The sequence below is a fragment of the Halictus rubicundus genome, chromosome 16 (assembly GCF_050948215.1).
Source record: "Halictus rubicundus isolate RS-2024b chromosome 16, iyHalRubi1_principal, whole genome shotgun sequence".
Lineage (NCBI taxonomy): Eukaryota > Metazoa > Arthropoda > Insecta > Hymenoptera > Halictidae > Halictus > Halictus rubicundus.
The window spans coordinates 8,838,208-8,854,553 of record NC_135164.1 but is presented as its reverse complement, the minus strand read 5'-3'; the positions used below and the strand labels follow the sequence as shown (position 1 = coordinate 8,854,553).

Sequence of the window (16,346 nt, the reverse complement as noted above, 5' to 3'; positions counted from 1 at the left end):
GATGGTAATAGTAATATACCAAAAATACCTGAATTGAAATTATTTAAGGAGATTTTGTTAGAAAGAAATTTATTTGCGTCGTAGAGGTAATTCAATATTTCGCTTATAAAAACGTTTCCAACTGTTCCCACTGTAATTTTACAAAACGTTAATCGACCCGACGATTGATATAGTTGCAATCCGAGTAACAATACGTGATCGTATGTCGCACGACGGCAAAATATTGGCCGTTTGTAAACCTGCGTATCGATTTACACAAATCTTTTCCAGATGGTTGTTCGATGTTGAAACGTGTCACGACTGCATGTAATTTTAACAACGATACCTGAAAACGCATAACTGCAAAGCAACGCGATCGATTTATTGTTCGCAGTACACCTGTCGAATCACGTATAACTTCGATGTAATTTGTTTTGCTTCGGAGAAATCACGAGTTGATCGGTAAACGCCTGATGGCGATCGGTGGAATTCCAGCTATGCGACAGAAACGTTTCTTTCACCTTTGCTGTTGCTTTTTAACAATTTACTGGAAGATTCTCAACTGTTGATTGTCGATTTAAAAGAACTATTCGAAAATTGCCGGCAGAAGCGTTAACAGGACGTCAACTTGAATTCGATTGAATTCGTATGATAACAGTGCGCGTAATCTGCTGAACGATGGCTACGGGTTGAAATCAACCGTTGCTACCATTGTGTGATCAATACTCTCTGACTGGCCTACGGTCTACAGTTCGCCGCAAAGATCTACACTCTCTGGCGAGACCCTAACCCTCGTCCGGAGGAAGAGGGAAAGAGGGTGAACGGTCTCCTGCGCAAAATCCACATTCCGCTACTGTTATTGAACGCTAACGATTTTATCATTCTCTCTCCATTTTTTCTTTTTCCTCGAGAACCAGCTGCCTCGTTCCCTGATCAAAATATATCAAGGAAATTCACGACAGCATGCAACATTGTATTGGGTTGGTATTCAAATTCAAAGATAAAATTGAGATATTTATTTTCAGGATCGTACAATAATATAAGTTACCTCAAAAACGGCGAAAAATAAGAGAAAGATATTTCGTATTTTATTGTTTACCTTATCCTGATTATATAAAAGTTATTTGTTGTTTTCAGTAGTATAGCCATGCGATGATCGGACATGAATCCGTACAAATTAACGTAATCTCGTTAGGATCTTAGGAGAACGCCTACAGGTAGAGTGTGCCATACACAATAGACTTTTCCATGTAAGTGTAACGCATTGTGAACGAATTGCGCGTAAAAAAATATATATGTGAGACGAACGTGAATATCTATTTATTGCTTTGAGATTAAAATCAGAGTTGGCTAGGTCATTAGCGACCACATGGTTTACAATTGAATATAGAAGAGAAGGTTACGGTTAATATAACAGTATAGTAAAATATAATTAATTTTTCGGAATCGCATCAGCCTATCAACACTATTTAAAAAAAAACCTGCACGAGGAAGTGCAGCTCATATAATTTTAGGTACTTTTGGATTGATAAGAAATATATTATATGCTCCAAATAATAGTAAATATGTGTGCAAAAAATCGTTACGAAACAGTGTTAGTTATTTCTTTCAAAAAATTCCAAAAAGGCCTAAAAAATGACACTCGCGGCTAGAATACCCTCTTCAAATCTGAATTTACTAGTCGTTTTCAACAGTTGAACTTTCGTAGGCTTTGGCCAGCCTGGATCCACTTGAGAACGGACTGTTTAATAACAAACAGTGGAAGTGCAGTTTTGTTAGTCAGTCAATTTGCTATCGTAACCTTTGGAAACTGTGTCGAGCCGTATCGAAAAGAAAACACCGTAAACGCGATTAAAATACTCTGAGGAGCGATTATCGATAATTAAACAATCGGTGTTTCCGTAGTTGGTGAAGACGGCACAAAGATAATTGCGCGAGAATCCAAATGTTTATTCTTGTCGCCGGCTTCTTTTAGTCTAGTTCGGTTGGTGTTCCGTAAGTAACACAATTTACAACTGCCATAAATTAAAAGAGTATTAGAATTACGCTATCAAAGGACTGCGTACTCTTTACTTGATCACAATCTGATCAGTTTAGCAAATACAGCTCCTTAGACCTCTACAATCCAATTTTTTTTACTTTTTGCAAAATAATCTATAAAAATTTAAACTCGCATAAATATCCGCAATCTGAATATGGTCTCATTGAATCGCGTATCCTTACAGAATCTTATGATAATTGAAACATGGAATCATTCGTGGCAAAACAAAAAATGATAAAAATATCGTCAAATTTTATTAACATGCGCGTCTTCTCATACTTTAGAAATTTACATTTTCTGTAAATTTGTAAAATTTCTTTTCATACGTTACGAAAACTGAGATACACAAAAAACTAATGCAATGATTACGTTCTAGTATTTCATCTTCCAGAAATAGGAAATGAGATTATTTATGGAATCTCTTAATAGGTTACGACTACGGACTAACATATGGTAATCAATTCTTGATGTTGCCTTCATTCAACAGAGGCACGAGGACTATACATTTTCCATAAACTCGTGGGGCGTTCAAAATTTTCCGAATCTTTAAATAAAAAGACAACTAATTAAGTGCTTTACTTTCATTTTCGGTAAATATCGTGAAGCACTGTCAGGATTATTTAATAAAACGAGCCTCAGCAAGTCAATGCTTGCATCAATGAACTATAAATATGGCATGTTGTTGAGAAATAATAGCCACAATCCAGAACATTTTTGAACGTCCCTCGTACGCTCCTCGATGGTGCAGGGAAACAGAATTCGGTTTTGCAAGTGCATTCGTAGGTCTTCAAAAAAGAAAGCAGCGCGATAAAACCTAGTATAAAACAATATCAACTTCTCCACTTACTATGTACTTCTTGTATGCTTAGAAATTCGTCCAACGGTGTATTAAGTGTATTCCCAACGTGTGAGTAACGCACGATGAAACGATTAACTTCTCGGAACCATTATCACAACTTCCTTGAAACTAAGGGTAGCAGACAACCGACGAACTTTGACACGCGAAAAGGGACAACACAGCACACATTCCACCACTGCCTAATTACCTCCTCGCGTAAACAGCAGCAGCGATATACTCTCGCCCTTTTCGGTTGGATTTACAGTCGAAAGAACTACGAGCCACGGCTCTCAATCATTTCAGCACCCTGTCCCCCCGCCCCCCCTCTGTTTCACACTGATTTTACAGATATCGGACGATAGCCGATGAAATTGTAATAATTAAAGCATTAACTCGGTTAGCTAAGACACTGTTGATGCCGTGAACGATGCATCGACTTCCGCGCGGAGTGTCATGCGACGAGAAGACAATGCGGACTAGAACTTGGAATTTTGACTTCGAGAGGTATCGATTTATCGAGCAGGGTCGTCGTCACTTTTTGAAGTGAAAACCCATGCGCCTTGGCCGATGACCAGGCTTGCAATGAACATATGATTCGCAAGCAAGGAACCGATGCCCTCAACGTCCGCTGTATCATTAGCTATACATAGAAACCGTCGCGACGCGCAGACGCCGGGCGTCACTACCCTTTAGCTATAGTCCGATAAACAATTTCAGCTCTCCTTTCCACCACCGAGTCGAAGAAGAATTTATCGGAGCGCCGTTCCTCTCGAATTCGCAAGAAAGATGAAATTGTAATTATTCGTATTTTCGATGTCGAAAATATAGCCACTAATTTAGCTTAGTCCATTCTATCATGTGTCTTAGAAAGTAGACAAAGTTCTTTTTTTAAGATATAATAATATTAGTTGATAAAGTATTAAACCTCGATTATCCGATCCTTCGATATCCGAAGTCTTTGGCATCTCCACATGCTTCAGATGTGAAGATGATCTGCTTCAGTTCATTGTACGAATTAATAAAAATTGAATATCACCTGTTTAGTTCGGATAATCGAATAATTTAACCCCCTTCCGTATAATTTCTCTTATAATTTCGATAATTGCTTTGTAGTTAAGAATGTCCTAAGTGACAGGAAATATTTAATTTATCGTGTGCTTATTATATACTATAACAGCTGAAAATATTGATAGCAAAAGAATATAATTTTATTTCGATTTAATAGACATTATTATTCATATTTAATTAGTTTTCTGTTTGATATCTTCATCACGAGTGTGAGCTTGATATTATAAGGCAACGGGGTTGATGCGCAACTTATAAAAGCAACATGAAGAATCAACATGAAGAAGATTTGACGCGGAATGGCTCCTACGAAGGTGTCTCGAGTCCCATTAAGAAAACGTTGGGTCGACGATTACCTCGACTTATGTCGAGGAAAATCAATTGTTTCACCAAAAGCGGACGAAGAATTTGCGTTGAATTGATTCGCAAGTTGATGGCCTTCAATCCTACGCTGATATGTTTCTGATTAGAGTCAATGCACCGTTTTCAATGAGCTTCATAACATATTTCAAGGTTATTGAAATCGGAGAGGTCACCCCTATTGTAAATAATTACCATTTTTTAATTTACTTGTAAAATACAGATAATAAAATATTAAAAATAATTAATTTTTAAGTGAACTTAATTCTTAAGTGAACAAAATTAAAAGTAAATTAAATCATTGCCGTTCTCTTTCTTCTTTTTTTTTTTGAAATGTAGTATCATCGTTCATGTTAGACTCGTCTTCGGAAGTTGTGAAACAGGTATCGATTCAAGGACGCAAAGATGTAGGATTTAACGAAATTAGGTCAAGTTAGACTATCCCGGGTGGAGTTGTCCAAGGTCGATAGCATTTATACCGAAGCAGAGAGCGGAAATAGGTCTCCGGAACTTAGGCACCTCCTCTAAACCTTTGACCTTAATATAACGTTCTAAATAAAATTGAAGAATTCGAGGTGATCCGTTCAATTCTTCATTTGATCGTTTCTTTCTGAACATTAAGGGTACCGGAGCCATACAGAAGGTAAAAAACATACCAGTCAGTCTCATAATTAATGGAACTCACTGTAAATCAGAACAATTTATTTACAACATAACTTATTTGCATTTTGCCGCTGCACGAAATGGCGCTATTTTCAGATTTTAAGCGCCAATGACATGCCGCGCCATCTGGCGGATGATTACTGAAACAAATTGGCTAGTAGTTTGAGCGTTTTGCCGCTGCACGGAATGGCGCTATTTTCAGATTTTAAGCTCCACTGGCATGCCGCGCCATCTGGCGGTGGAATACTGAAACAAATTGGCTAGTAGTTTGAGCGTTTTGCCGCTGCACCGAATGGCGCTATTTTCAGATTTTAAGCTCCACTGGCATGCCGCGCCATCTGGCGGACGATTACGGAAACAAATTGGCTAGTAGTTTGAGCGTTTTGCCGCTGCACGGAATGGCGCTATTTTCAGATTTTAAGCTCCACTGACATGTCGCGCCATCTAGCGGTGAAATACTGAAACAAATTGGCTAGTAGTTTGAGCGTTTTGCCGCTGCACGGAATGGCGCTATTTTCAGATTTTCCGGAGCAAATGATTCTTGCCGGAATTCGCACAGTTCCTTATGGGGAGAACGGCAAGAATCATTTGTGTATAAATAAATATTTAACAAATGTAACGATAAAAAATATACAAGACGACACGATATTCGCAGAGTAATTAAAATAATTGTGTGAAATTATTTCTCACCTAAAATATATGCGCAATGCCCTTATATGTCCCGTTTTGTTCTTTCTCTTACTCGTTGATTGCATTAGACGAACAAACTTTAATTACAAAGTGAAATCTTGCGCTTTCGTGGGATTGCTCTATTAGGACGGGGAAAAATAAAAACACAGGATATATTTTGCTTGTTTTATTATTTCCAAATCTTGCTTAGAACCTGAAGAAATTCTTTCACAATCTAATAATTAATTAATGATAATTAAGTTTAACATTAACGCCTGACAACGACGAAGTAAAGATTATAGATATATATATGTATATTGATGCATATACATATATATATTTATATTTATGATTATGTATGTATATAAGCTAATCCTTGCCCAGACACACATTGTTGATATGCAGTGTTTCGCTTTCATCATTCAAATTTACTCTTTTTCTACAGGCATATAAATAAAATCTTATTGCTTAATATTTTTTTTAAATATATATATATGTATATATATACATACACACACAGACAAATGCCAATATATATATAATATATTATATATATTGTATATTGTATACATATACATGTACATATATTCGTGTATGTATGTATGTATATATATATTTTTATGTATCATTACCGTTACATATGATGATATGTTTTTGTAGTCCCAATGATTAATATGCACGCATTTGTGCAAATGCCTCGACGTGAGACACGTATGGACGGATTGATCCAGATATGCATAGTGGACGTTCCGAATGATCGAGCCAGTTTCGTACCATAGTTTTCAATCTTTTTTTTTTATTTACATGACTAACGTTGCTCCCTCGACTCGGGTAAGTGGCAACGTGCAATTTCGAATTCTTTCGTTATGTGTAGCGTCGATAGTTTTTTGGTTCTCGCGAACCATGCTGGTTTTTGAGGATAAAATAATCGGCTGGTCCCGTGATCGATTTTCGGAATGCCCTTGCGTATCTGGCAGTATTTTGACGAGGCCTAAGATTGTCGTTTGAGCCTCGCCCATGAAAATAAGATGTCGCAAAGTAAAATAAGAAGAGCGACTCGCGGCCATTTTCACGGCTGTTTCATCGTCGTCTCATCGACCGCGGTGGGGCATATCGTTCAAAAGCCCCGTCGACATACTGATATATGTATATATATATATATATATATATATATAAATATATATATATGCAATACATATATGAAATTTATATATATATGTATATATATATAATATATTAGTTAATATTATTTGCTCACTAAACATCAGATTCTTATTTCTGTAATAATTCATATCGCTACGGTAAAGTTATTATTTTTTTTTAGATATCACAATAACCTTACACAGAAAGCTGCAACTAATTTCTTATTACATTAATATTAATATTAATATTATTATTAAATATTATTATTCGTTATTATTAATTATTATTATTGTTGTTTTTATCATCTACCTCGTAAATACGACGGGACTTTATTTCTTTTTCCTTTTTTCTCTTTCTCTCTCTCTCTCTCTCTCTCTCTCTCTCTCTCGCTCTCTTCCTCTCACTCTGTTTCTCTCTCTCCGTTTTTCACACATTTTATTCTTTCACTCTCTCTCTTTCTCTCAATTTACCTAGTAACGAAAACACCAAAGTAACTGTTACGCGTGATTCTTTTCTTTAGGGTAATTGCTTTAATACGTGACTCGTGCGCACGCGCATAATTTCACATTATCCGTTGGTAGAGGATGGAACATTTACTCGCGTTATTAAATAACGATCGGCAGAAAGAAGACAGCCGGGTTTTCTCCTGCTTGTTTATGCTATTTCCGAATAGTTGTTTATCACGTTTCCCGTTTTTTTTTTTCGTCAAACGTTTACGCTTGTAATTGTCCCGTATCGTTTCCTCGATTTCGGTTGGGAGACTTCTCCCAACACCGAGCATTTCTTTACGCATTGCATCAATCGAGAATAAAATGAACATTCGTTTACAACTCATACGAGTCGCGTGACAGCTGTATTGCAAACTATAGTCGATTATGAAAGTCTGCTCCTGCAAAATTTCGTTTGTTCTGACCGACAAAAAAAAAACAAAAATTTTTGACATTTTATAAACGGTACTTTATTGGTCGAAAGTAAACCAATTCCTAGAAAATTATGATGTCCGTATTTGTATACAAGAACATACAAAACATTGGAAATAAATATTAGGTCATCTTAAATTTTAATGCAAGATAGTGTTACAGGTGGTCTTCCAAATTTCGAAATGAATCCTTTACTGATAATTTAAGATCGGAATAACCAACGTCAGGTTAACAAATTTAATACCGAAGGACTAAAAGCTCTAGTTTAAGGCAAACGTTTTCGACTTCAACACTCAACTAATTACTCCGGAATTGTACGTTGAAAATTTGCTATGACCCTGAAATGTGCAAAGTCTTTGTCTTGTTCGTAAATAGTTATGATTATTATGTAAACTTCTATAGCCGACTATAGTTGTAAAATCGAAAAATGTAACCGTTCAATTCTATTTTCGATTGACAGTGACAGCTTCGTGCCTCGCTCGTATATTAAAACACGCATGGATTCGTTGGAATAACTTCTATCGTTCAACATGATATAGACTGTCTGTACATGGGAGAAATCGTGATAACAGAGTCGTTCGAATTTCCCGATAATGCGTTCAATATTTCATTTCGATTATTTTATTAGAAACTGATGTATCTTTGTAAAACAAGAAAATTTTGAACGTTGACTCTGAGACGCCGATTTACAAATTGTTCACCACGTTACTACATAGATATACGTATATCTCATAAGTTTTTCGTTACGATTTTTTTGGATCAATTTATTTCTCGTTAAATAAGCATTACTTGATTGCGGATTTTTATGTATTTATAGTTCAAAAGAATTCTCAAAAAGTATAGGAAACTTCAATGGGATTTCGTCTGTCGTTGAATTACTTTTAACTATCAACCAATAACGTGTCATCTGCTGAACCGTTTAATTTTCAAGTTTTGTGTTAATTTCTACAGTTTGAAATAGAATTGCGTCTATCGAGATATCATTTATTAAAAAAATGTTGTTTTTCCACTTGCTTCAAGAAGCAGGGACATACTGTAGCTGCTGATATGCAACACCAAGTTTGATTTGTCCTTGATCATTGCATTAAAATCCGCAAACATTTTCATCGTTTTGTATGGTAACAAATCCTTTGAACTTGGTTATAGTACTCGTCCGTCAACGATCATTCGCGCGGCTAACGAGTGTACGTGCGATAACCAGGTGTATAGAATACGAAATGATCGATCGTCGCAGATTAAACGACATTGCTGGTCGCGAATGGATCGTTGATCGAATCGAGTTGCATCGCGTACGACTTCCAACAGTTTCTTCCACGAACAGACATCGACTTTTATAAATGTTACAAAGGTATCACAACTCGGTCATCTTAGCTTCTATTACAGAGTGTCCTGTAACATTCATGTGTTCCATGAGTCGCCAACGGTTATGTTATTACACATGGCCGACATTCACGCGGACGAACGCAGCAATTGTGGTCGAACGATTTTTCTATTCCGTTCATTATTTTCCTTAAGCGAACGATGCCATGAACACGTTCTTTTCCGTTTCCGTTTCCGTTTCCGTTTACCGTTGTCCTGCTTTCACAGTCGAGAATCATCCTCAGACTGCGGATCTTCGCGCGTTTGCGAGTATGTTAACCGAAACGAATAACCATTCTCATTTCATTTCTACCACGAGGAATTTTATAATCGATCAAAGAAATTTCTCAATGCGGACGTTCGCACGGCGATCCGCAGTCTAATTATCTTCGTCCTTAATTTGAATTAATTCCCATTTAGAACGATGTATCAAAGAGTCCGCGTACTTCAAATATCTTTTATACTTATAATATCGATACTTTCTTTCGAATTGACTATGAAGTTTTCCTAACATTCTCATTACGCGTTTCGCTTTAATTAAGTGTCTTCCTCCCCCCCCCCAGAGAATCTTGAATGCGAACGTTAATTCTCTTTCCTTTCCTCGTCTTTCGGATACTTTTTCGGTATTTCCGATGCTCGTTCCACCGGTGAACGGTGTACCGTTGTCATGCGAGATTCGAAATGTTGAAATCAGTGACCTATTCATCGGCAAATGAGCCGTTATCAATCTTTATTACACTTCGTCTACTGACGATAATTTAATTATTTTTTGAGAAAGGGAATTGAATTTTGCTAGAATTCATAAGATTTAAAACTGTTGAAGCAACAATTGCTTGCAATATCGATGTCAGTTCAACGATGTGAGCAACAAGTGTCATAGCTAACGAAATGAAAGGTTTTTGTTGTAATTCGATTGCCGGGGGCTGCGTACGCCAGCGTTGTCAGATCGAGACTTGTGTCCCCACTCTAACTTCCCCTTCCACCGCAGTCACGTGACGCATTTTGTCTCTGGCAGAGAGGGGGTAACATTTTTCCCTTTTTTCGTGCCCCCTCCCCTCATCTAGCGACACTGGCGTACGCTCGCATATAGAAAGATTTCGTGTCACAGTTACTGTAGTATAGAGTATGATATTTTCCATCATGTATGTTGCTATCATCCCTCCTCCCTTTAGTTTGCTTCCTGTCATATGCACATCCATGTCTGAGCAAAATATACGCAAATACTGTACTTTATGCTCTGTTCACACCAACAGTGTAAATACGAGCTGCTACCGTAACTATTAGTAGACTGCGGAGTCTATGCATTTATAAATATTTTATATTTTCATTTTCTAGAGCTCAACATAGTGAAATGTTTCAAACGATTGAATGACACTTTTTCCTTCGGGATATGTTATCAGTCCCGAAAGGATAAAATAGCTTTTTTCCTCTCGATTTTAATGTCTATATATTAATCTATAAATTATTATATTTGCATAAAGATCCGCAGCCTAGTAATTACGCAACACGGGTGCATTGGCAGATGTTTACACACGGCGAATAGTTAGCTAATTAACTAATGAGTTTTTGGGTATTTCTTGATGCAGGGTTACAACCGCTTTATTTAAATTCTAATTTTAAAATGAACATATTAAACAAAATTTGACACGCAAGACAAGGGGCTGTCACGAAATCGTTGAAACTGTTAATAGCGTTGGTATTTTCTCTTTGGTTCGTTGAAAATCACAAAGAACGATTTTAAATCAACAATTTATAAGCGAACGTTTACCGCTTAGACAAACTTAGTATAATTAACATATTAAATGAACAAGTATAATTCAATTTATGCTATAATAGTATTTGTGCAAAAATGTATTATCTTTTTGCAACGGAAATACATATTTAATAGATTACTGTGAAGCAACGTTTCTCTATGTTTATTAAGTATCCTTCCGTGTAATTTTTTCGTTATTATAGTTGCATCAGTATAAGTTAGGTTCGGTGTGTAAGCATTTGTTGATTCGTCACCCGTAATTTTACAACTTTTTCCTACCACAACCTTAACTTCTTCACGCGATCGTGCATACAGGATGTACAAAAAAAGAATTTTTTTAGTAACATATACCCAAAGAAATCAATTTGTTAAATAGTTCCTCACGGATGCATCTTTAAAATCTCAATATCCGTAAATTAAAAATATTCGAATCCGTAATTTTGACGGGTCCCGTAAATCTAGTGTTAATTAAGTCTCGCTCCCATTAGAACGAATGCGTGGTCATCGTTGAAAATTGATCCTGCGATCGAGGCTCGGACGGTTCCAATTTACTGTCGTTGGCTGCCGGCATTTTCGTTTTAATTAAAATCAACTTCATTCGTCTGATTTCGAGGGTCAACGTTTATCCATTGCTTGCGTGGAAACTTCGTGCAACGTCGTGCTCTTTTCTTCCTTAAAATAATTACTATTCCCGGTCAATGCTATACTTCAGATTGATAGATCATCACGGCGTGAGATAGTATCGAATACTGTCGTGCGCAAAGTATTTTATAATATTTATACTCGTTACCGAGCTTCATTGCTAAGTTTCCAACATAATTACGCCAATTGTTTCATGCTAAACATTCGGATCGGTTTAGGACAAATCGGCTAAGAAATCCTCCGTTTACATAAATACTTTTTTTAAAACAACTTTTATAAAACATTGACTTAACAAGCCTCCGAGATAAATATACCAATTTTATTCAGATTGAAAATTGGTTTAACAACGGTGCTTCGTAATTGTATCAGACTCAAATGCTCATGTAGTGTCAGATAATTGTTAAAAAAGTGTGCGCGTTACTTAAAAACACGTTTGCCAAAAGAGGAAATTACTCGCGAATGAAATATCGAACACTAGAACTACCACAGGAATTTGTTATTAAAATCCACCAATGTCCATGTTCCGGTAAAAGTCACCTGGAATCTGAGTTTCCGCGATCGTGTAGTTTTTATGAATCATTTTAAAAAGCTTATTTTTAGCGCTAGGTAGTCCCAGTGTTGGAAACACAAAATACGTAATGATCTGATATAAAAATCATCGTTCACGGTTGCCCTCTCGAACACAATGACTGCTCGCGATTTTCTCGTGCCGCGACAGTTCCTTAAAAGATACATACCGGTGTTCACGAAGACGTAAAATAGCATCTTTCTTTCTTTGGGATTGTTTACGCGAGTTTTAAGAATTAAGAAATAGTCGAATATCTCAGGTACTTATGTTTAAAGAACGTTCACTAGCGAGAATGAAACTGATCGTGATCATTTGTAATCAGCCTGAACCGTCGTCTCGATCGTCGATGATCCACAGCGGATTTTTTTTAATACGGACAACCCGCGTGAACCTAACCCGGACCGGGGAGGAATTCATTTCGGATTACTTACTAATGATTTCAACCCTTTGGTAACGAAATATACCGTTCAAAGTAGTTAGGACACTATCTTCATCTTCGGACAGTGAATATCCTCGACTATCAACATACCGTGCGTCCTATTTACAAATTATAATTAATTTTCGTTTCTCAACTCATACGATAATTTCTACTGTGTTGTTGTATAAACTAAATATTTTCTGTCCTTTTATGTTTATATAATTTACTTTCCTGCGTTATTCTGTATCTCAAGTTAACGTGTTACTAGCAATATAGCCCGACACCAATACCATTTTGGACAGTGTGTCTGGGTTATCCGGAAACTGTTACGTGGCTGGCTCGTAAGCCATTAAAAGTTTAAAAATATTATCTGTACAAAAGTGACTTCGTTTTGAGTACGTCTGTAAGGAATTTCATCATGCATGCAATCTCTTCCACTGAAATAATATGTCACGATCACAAAAGTGTACCATTCTGCTAGAAAAAATCGATTAAAACTAACAATCAGCTCAACAGATAAATACGCTTACAAAAAAAAAAAATCTACAGCAATATTGCATATTTATAATTCCTTTCAAATAAGTTTTAAAAATTTTCTTATATATTCTTATATTTATCGATTAGTTATCAATTATTTTATTGTATTCCGAATGTCCACGGTAAGGAAATAAATATAAAAATCGAAGTAGAATTATTCAGTAGTGTTATAGTTATAGTTATAAGTTTTCAGACTTTTAAAGCACTTGGTCACGGTAACAAATCTGCGTAGCTCAGTGAACCCTTAATTACTTTGAACAGCATAGTCATTATGTGACTCTGTGTAGAGTAGGGTCAATGTACAATGGTACAATAAATACGTAAAGCTAAGAATACTTTGCACAAATAAATACGTAGCTTAGGGTAACATTAAACTATAATTCGTTACGATTACAGTACGACAAAGGTGAACGGCGTTCAGAAAACAAGTTCTATAGTTCTAATCAAATGAATAATATAGCAATTATTGTAGTAAATACGATTTCTGTTCGTTATGACCTCAGTCTACCAAGGCAAAGGATCAAAATCAACGTCAGAGAATATTAGTTCCCCTAAAAATTACATATGACGAGCATAAAACGGACGTAACGATTCGTGGATAAACTAAATACCACAGAGAAGCGCGCGAGCGACGCCGCATAATTTAATAACTACGCGGAAACAACCTACAATCGATTTATCCCTTATAAATCACGACATTAAGAAAAAAAAAATGATCTCGGAAACATTATGACGTCAGCACACTGCGGATTTTAATATGAATACCAATCTTTCGAATTCAATAGAAATTTTAACCCTCGGTTGGTACGGTGACACGTCAACAAATATAATTCAAGCGTAATAGAAATTTAATTAATACTCAGGATCTGAAGCAAAATGAATATTCGAACGTAGCACATAAAGCGCATAATTTTTCCGCGCAGTTTAAACACAAATTTCTAACCACATGGAATTTAAAAAAATCGTTCATGCCATATTAGGATCTTTATGCAAATTCTCATTTTCATACTCCATTTTTAGGATAAATTTGTTTCGTCGACCAAGAGACTCCTTGTGGGAAAAAGAGGATAAAAGTATCATTAATGTTTATTAAAATACGTTTTTCTTTTCTTGTTGTTTCGAAATTGCATAAAGATTTGTGCAGTCTTGGCATAATTGCATAAAATCCGCAATCCGTCTACACGAACATGAAGAAGGCTCAATACTACCGTTGAGCCTGCAATAAATAGTGTTTAAATTATAAACGAGCCTAATTTCGTGAATATATATGCATATATATATATACACCAATGTATCTGTATATACATATACATGTGATATACAATAACTATCGGTCCCTAGTTCTCATACTTTCGGAATGTATAGAGTCCACGATTTATTTGTATCACTTTGAAATACGGGACGCCTAAAAAGTTAGACAGGGCTCTAGCGCCGACAAAATGGTGTCCGACGGTGTCAGCCGCCATTTGCCGGGCGACAAAGCCCGCGTTCTGTATTTGTGTGCTAGAAAGGAAAAACAAACATTGATATGTCTAATTGTACATGATCACGCAATTGCTCGCGTTCTCATTTATCACTTTCTTCGCTGACTCGGCAGCTTATCGATACGCGCTCGCCGTTCGAACCCCGGGAAATTTGTGTGATCGTGATCACAGCCAGCGGTTTCGAAATTTTCCGCGATCTCGTTCGTCTTCGAAAGCGTCGTTCTCGTTGTTTCCGGTTTGCTAGTTAGCTCTCTATGGACACACTCGGCTTCAGTCTGACCGACGCGACGTTTCATCGAAATTGCGTGATGGACATAGCGGGCTGCAATAAAATAGAATTGTTCTCGGGAAAAATATCATCGTTCGACGTCGTTCTTCTTCCAGACTGATCCGAGTCGACAGAGTATTCTGGGCGTCCGTGTTGAGTTCATCTCGTTAAGGACGGATTCGGGGTCTCTGTTTCTAGAAGTTCTTTTTCCGCGGCGTGCGTTGTTCCGGTTCGGTTCGTTTCCCTGTTTGCCGCGGTTCTGAGCACGATTTCCACGGGGTTCCCGGGGGTTCGAAGCTCGCCAGGACTAGTGTTGGGTGATCGAGCATCTTCGATCGAAATCTTTGAAAACACTCGAACGATTGAAATCTCATCGGTTCGCAGAAGGTTCGACATGTTCGATTCTTTCGAAGGCTTAGAAAGACTTAAAAACCCAATACTAGGACACGATCGTTTCGAGGCTCGTGATCTTTGGATAGATATGTGTTTCGACGTCTTTGGCGTTCGTCAACTTTGTTTTGTTCGTCATTGTTTTCACTTCGACGAGGGGATAATCCACCTTCTCGTACACGCCTCCGCAAGCGACAGTCCGAAACTTGGCGGAATAGCGATGGTTTTTCCTGTGGTACCTCAAGTCTTACGAGGTATAGTGTTTGTATACGCTTGATATTTTGTTTCTTCGCATAATCATTGTTCTTCGCTTAGCAGATTCGAACCACAGAATCTCTGCTCTATGCTCTCAGGATCACTCTGTTCATTGCTTGGCGCCAGCATGCCTGCTGATCTACTTAGCCTGGTGATCGCAGAGTAATGCGTGTATACATATATATGTATATATAATATATGTATATATCTCTATTATATACATATACGTATGTAAAAAAGAAACAGAAAATGGACTCGTCAGAATAATTCTCTAGTTACGGTACAAAATATCCGATTCACATGTACCTATCTTGCTCTCGATTCACTTTCGTTCGTATTCATTCATTCGATCACTTTCTCGCTCTTCGTTTTACGATGTCGTGTAATATACATATACATTTATATATATATATATAATTTCCATATTTATATCAATTTCTAATATTCTTACGCGAATGCGACTCTCTAATTTTATTAACTGTATAGAACGGTAGCGTACTGCCTACTGATATGAGTTAGTTTCACTTGTAAAGCACTTTTAAATTCAATCTAAACGATTCGTCGATCGCGAGAATAAGCTGCCCCATAGTGGTTCAACGGAGAACTGGCAACGAGCGTCATCGGCGTCACGAAGACACTTCTTTCGCGTCCATTGCTGATTTTCTTTATTCGATCCTCTAACCATTTTTTTTTTTGGTTTCCCGAAGCCGAATTTGCATCCTTTTTTCTTTTTGTATCTTTCACCTTCGCCGAGGACGATTTTCGTCCTCCTCGTATGCACCTTTCATTTTTCAAATTCATTTACGATGATTATCCAAAGTAAGAGGATGCAAATTCGGCCGAAGAATTTGCCGATCAGGAGTCGTTAATCTTCCGACCTGAATTATTGGATGTGCCGTTACACATACATAGTTGGACACATAACGTCGATCCGTGAACAATAATTGATCATTGATCACGATATCGCTCAACATTCGGCGCTGAACACTTCCCT

The 16,346-nt window shown here is 37.0% G+C and overlaps 1 long non-coding RNA gene across 1 annotated transcript; it reads right to left on the bottom strand.

The window, feature by feature from the left end:
• Positions 1 to 6,525: 6,525 nt before the first annotated feature.
• Positions 6,526 to 7,830, bottom strand: LOC143362234 (uncharacterized). The gene is made up of 2 exons (XR_013083616.1): positions 7,788 to 7,830; positions 6,526 to 7,741 (listed from the first exon to the last, which is right to left on the bottom strand). It is a non-coding gene; the product is annotated as an uncharacterized LOC143362234 (long non-coding RNA).
• Between the last annotated feature and the right edge of the window lie 8,516 nt (positions 7,831 to 16,346).